The sequence below is a fragment of the Pinus tabuliformis genome, chromosome 7, assembly GCF_031772625.1.
Source record: "Pinus tabuliformis cultivar Carrire ecotype Pingquan chromosome 7, CPIR1, whole genome shotgun sequence".
In the NCBI taxonomy this organism is placed as follows: domain Eukaryota; kingdom Viridiplantae; phylum Streptophyta; class Pinopsida; order Pinales; family Pinaceae; genus Pinus; species Pinus tabuliformis.
Genome location: NC_142293.1, coordinates 1,807,241,309 through 1,807,247,071, shown reverse-complemented (window position 1 = coordinate 1,807,247,071; position 5,763 = coordinate 1,807,241,309). Strand labels below are relative to the sequence as shown.

The following is a 5,763-nucleotide window of genomic DNA, read 5'->3' as shown; positions in this document are numbered from 1 at the left end:
GTCGGGGTCTGCAGGGAATTGCAGAACTTAGAAAAGTTGGTTTGGCGGAAATTGTTCCAAGTCTGGAGAGGATGGGAGGTAGAGGTCAAGGAATAAATGGAGTGAACCACAAATAAGTAATTCATATAAGTTGCTAAAGGCAGGCAGGTACTCTCAGCTGTAAATCATTTCACAGTGGATGCAAATATTACATAGTAACAAAATAGCTGTGGGGCCAGTTTGTTGACTGGCCTACATGCTGCAGAGCAGCGACCATTTGCATCCATCTGTCCAGGTATGACAAGAACGATTATGAACTTAAAGAAGCTTTATTTGAATGAAGATGCTAAACAGAAATGCAGAAAATCATTTAGGAACAGGGTTTGGAGATACAAAGTGATCCCTTTCAATAATGCTCAACCACAAATAAGCATTTTGTTCAATCTTGACTGAAAAATTAATTGCCTAGACTGAAAAATATCTTTAAATCTTAAAACCAATAATTCATATAAATCAATCTTTAAACCTTAAAACCAGTGATTCATATAAGTCGCTCAAGCCAGGCAAGTACTCTCAGTTGTAAATCATTTCACAGTGGATGCAAATATTACATAGTAACAAAATAGCTATGGGGCCAGTTTGTTGACTGGACTATGTTAGAAGCACTTCTTGTTGCATGAGTTGCATCAGCAACAACAATTCCTATGTCTGCCTTTTTTAGCCTGCAATCGTTTAACAATCTCGTACTTATGCTCTGCAATGACCAGTCAAAATCAGGAAGGATATGGAATCAAACACTAATTAAGGAAATGAAAAAATAAAAGTATCTGAAAAAACACAGAAGTAAAAGATAATTGTTGCTCACCAGGGAAAACACCAGCAAAACCATTAGCCTTCTCTATCAGTTCATCAACTGGCGAAGCTGCAATTGATTCATCTTTGTCCTGACCTAGTAAAGAGGATGATGGATACATGTTTGTACCCATGTCCAGTCGGCGACCTGTCTCCTTGGCAATAGCCAATTGATCTCCTGATGAACATTTGCAAGTAAATAGTTAAATGTTGGCTCGTTGCATTACAAAAAAAGTAGTGAAACTGATGACACCATAACCTCACCATACCTGTGATCATTTTGACATTTACACCAAGATTAAGAGCCCTTGTGATTTTTTCAACACTGTCATGGCGTGGGGGATCAAAAAGAGGCATCAATCCAATAAAATGCTAGGGACCTCCTGGACTCTCCTTCCTGCCCTTTGGAACTTGCTGCAAAGATTTTGAGATAGCTATAAAGATATACATAATCAACAAGAAGAACTTACCGGGAAGATTCAGCCCACGGATAAAGCAAAAGAAGCCATATTATTAACTTGATATGCAACTGCAAGAGAGCAAAGTCCTCGTTCAGCAAAGTTGTCAATAACTGTATGAACTCGCCGGTCAATTTGTGGCTTATTATGTGCGAGGTTAAGAATCTAGCAGAAGGTATTTGGTCATTTCAGTTTTAATAGAATGTGTACAAATAAGTTTTGAAGCACTTTCTAAACAATACAGCCCATTACCAAGTCTAATGAAGAAGGTCAAACTTCCAAAGAACAATACTTGCTCTGGAGCACATTTACTAACTTGATGCATTTTCCCTTCATTGTCAATATAAGTGAGAGCTGTCCTCTTGTCAGTTGGATTAAAAGGAAGAAAATGGACCTCTTGAATGGTTGCCCACGCCTTTTAGATCCATGGATGTTAAAAGCCACAACAAAAGATACAAATCAGTAAAATAAGCATAGGCCTGCTTATCAACTAAAATTTAATATGATGACATAAAAAAAATACTTGCCTCCTTAGGATCCGTAAGCATCCCAACAATTGCTGCATCAATGGCATCTTGATTCTCTGTTCTGGATGCTCTTGCAGCCATCAGGACAACAACATCCTTGTCATATCCTTTCGTGAAAACCTATTCATGACAACAATTAGTAATTGATACTTGTTTGAAGGAAACTAACAGTACTGGATCATCCAATATTACCACGGACCCTAACTAGCCAATTTGGTACAACTGCAGTATCACCAAAAATTATGTATTTATGAAATAAGAGAAAGGACAAAAAAAGAATCAGAAGTCCAGAATAAATACCAACCTTTTGGAAGTGGCCAACTTGGTTTGTATTGTTGACAATATGTGCTGGTTTACCAAAAAAGGTATGGACCCCAGTAGCAATGACAACACATTCAAGTTCACCCTGTTTGCAAGTAGAGCCAGAATAAACCCCATTGCCAGGACCCTTTGTTACTGGTAATGACTGACCACTGAGGGCAGACTACACACATTCAAAAATATTGTCATAAAACGTGGCTCAGGAAAAGTACCAAAATAGTCGAAGTTAATCCTAGAAACCATATAAAAGCATACCGAAAATTCCAGCACTTGTAATAAAAAATAAGAAGTAAAGAAAATGATTGGATTAAGACCTGATCAATCTTTAAAGGATCTCCTTCAAGAAGAAGTGCATGCGCAAGAACAATATCTCTAAGTTTGATGCTGATTATGTCACTAGGAACAAGCACTGCTGCATCTTCTTCACTCCATTGTCCATCTCTGAGAACTTGTTAAGTTCAAAGTCTTAAGTCATTAACCAAGGAATTTAAAACTGCAGCACCCATGATCTTAAGAGGATTCTGAACATCTAATTGCATGCTTCCCTGCAAAACCAAGGATAGAAAACAGAAAATATGGGGGCTGCCACTCATACAAAAGATAGTGAACAGACCTTGCTCTTTGGAGCCAGCCGAGTCATCAGTGCTGCAACAGCATTGCCAGCATTGTTTTCCTCTATGAAACTTATGGTAGAGTTTATAACAAGCAATGTTAGAATACCACCAAAATCTTGCCAGTCAGGAGGTTTTCCCTGCAAAGATACAATTTACATGATTAAAGCCTCAACTAAAAAGAGTGGATAGGGTATGCCCTGACTGATACTGGCTACAAGAGAGAAATATTGTGACACAGTAGAACAAGAAGCCATCTTCTTTTCCGATAATATGCACAGGAACCATAAGGATGAAGTAATACTGTGAACTACTAAAAATACAATAGAGGGGAACGATATCCAATGGGAGAGACCAAATGCCACACTACTATTTACTATCAAATGAACACAGAAAACACAAAATTAGCAACAGTACTAGCAAATATTATTAATGATGAAAAAACAAAAGAATAACCATGACCAATTTGCCAAAAAAATACAATTATCAGAAGGAATGGCCACAGTTTAAAGATATGTGTTTAGTTCATGGATTGATCAATGGGGGTATATTATGCAAGCATGTTGAAGAGTCAAGACAGGCAGATAGACATGTTTGATAAACTGAATGTACACATTGTAGGTTCGACTAGGAAAAGCCCTTGCAAAGAAGAAAAAACCATAGAAAAAAAAAAATAGAACATATAAAAGTAACAACATGATATTTGTGGTGTAAATAGCCAAGAGTTTTCAAAAACAGAGAAAATATGGGCCATGGATTTGAACGTTAATCTCTAAAAATGGGGATTTGAGCCAGCTGAGCAAAGCGAGGAACTTCTCGTTTTTTGAATTCGAAATTCGAATTAATTTAGAAATAGAGATTTGACCTGAGTGATACGTTTCACCCTTTGGTGTTTTTATATCGAAATTGGAATTAATGAAAATCAGAGTTATCCATCTATGGACATCGATCCCATCCCCTCTCACAACTCGTTGTACTTGATGCAGTTACGCAGATCACTCCAGATTTAGTGCAAACGTAGTTAATGCAGGTAGGGCACCAACGTGAGAGGAATCTGAGAAATCTGTTGAAGTTAACCAGAGAAATGTATATCAGTCATTCTCTACATCACTACTCAGCTCGACGTTTGCAAATTCTGTGGAAGTTACCAGAAATGTATATCGGCCATTCTCTCCTTCGCGCTTTGTAGATTGGAAACCATGTGAGCACTCTTCAGATTGTAAATTGGAAACCATGTCAGCACTCTTCAGATCTATGGCATATTCAGATGGTGTCTGGGATAAATTCTTTCCTGGTAGTGCTACCAGATTTTACCCAAAGCAGTCACCCTGTAGCATTCGCTTCGAAAATATAACTCTACGTTTGACTTTGGATCACATCTGTTTAATAACATGCAAAAAATTTAAGCAAATTGTACAATTAACAATAAATAGAAACATAGGTAAAATAAAATAATACCAAATGCAATACAAACCTTTGTGGTGCCTTGAGGGCAATGTACTGAGCTGTCCGTTGATTAGCAAAGCTCTTTTATCATAGCTAGTTATCAGTAGATTTTGTATCTAGCACTATGCCATAATTCCGTCTTCAAACAACATAAATTCATTTTAAAGTCCATATAGTTTGGTGCTATTTATAAAGTTTACGTGGTATGGTAACATATTGCTTCTAAGTAGTTTGCAGTACTTAATTTAATAGAGGAAAGTGCCATAGTACAGCAAATTAAATAAATTATTAATAATTAATAGATCTATACAGGGAAAATAAATTATTAATACTTAATAGATCTATCCTAGGTATGGATTATTTAGGTTTAGCTATTAAAGCAGATATTAAGCTATTAATACTTTGATATATTTAGCTACTAAATCAGCTATTGATACTTGGGACATCTATGCATTTCGATTTTGTAGTAAGATAAACGTACCATTACAACTGTTCACCAGGGTTCCAATTCCCTATAATCCAACCCAACGTGTATAGCAGAGTAGCAAAGAGAGAGGAGGCTAGGTTGAAAGTGCTAAATAGTTTGGTGGAATTTGGCAGTTAAGCCCATGGAAGTTCATTTTTGCAATGTAGCATTTCAGTGTATGTATCTGAAACTAGGGAAAATTGGGAAAAAAAACAAATAAGAGATGCCACCTCCAGAACTTCATAGCTTTCAGGCATAACATAGGAAGAAACAGAAATGAGTAACTGATTCAATATACAATTTGTCATTTAACTTCACTGGATAATAAGCACCATGTTTAATCAATCTATGGAACCTTTGGTGTTCGCATTCAGCAGCCATAGATACAAAATTATTGCTCATCTGATGTTGCATTTGTTGTATTCAACAATATAATTTAAACCAAACACGGTACTTTTTAAGATGGAGAAAAAATATAAATACAAAAGGTGGCAAGACAATGTCTGATTGTCAAGCTTCAAGCATGTTGCAGAATGCCTTCCATTTGAAATACAGGATAGAAACAGAAACTGTACAAACACACATGCATAAAGACTTTCCAGCCTTCTTTCCTGAACCGTTACCTACATTACCCAAGAAACAAAAACTAACAAAACAAGATGGCTTACAACAAGCTCATTATGACTAAAATTTGAACCGACAATAGAAATTTAAAATCTTCTCTTCTCATTTTGAAGTAGCAATGGAATTTAAAATATTGAAAGTACATTTTCTTCGTAAATGAGTGGAAATTGCAAGTTAAATAGTTCTATTACAGTAAGAACATAATATGAAGAAACATATTCATATCACTTTTGCATTTTCTGTGTACGTGAAGGCCGCCATGTTCCTGGATTTTGTAATCTGTATAACAAATTGTTAGTTATAATAAAATGATAACATTGTGAATTGAAGAGAGGACATATTTGAGACAAAAGATGTTAAGGCATTTGTTGATGTACCTTCCATTTGTTAGTTGACATGTAATAGCTCACTATCTTCATTGAGTGTGAAATTGCTCTGAATTTTGAAGTCACGTAACATGTAAATAGTGGTAGCTTTCT

The 5,763-nt window shown here is 36.1% G+C and overlaps 1 pseudogene; it reads right to left on the bottom strand.

Moving 5' to 3' along the window:
- Positions 1-586: 586 nt before the first annotated feature.
- LOC149255593 (plasma membrane ATPase 1-like) lies at positions 587-3,983 on the bottom strand (annotated as a pseudogene).
- Between the last annotated feature and the right edge of the window lie 1,780 nt (positions 3,984-5,763).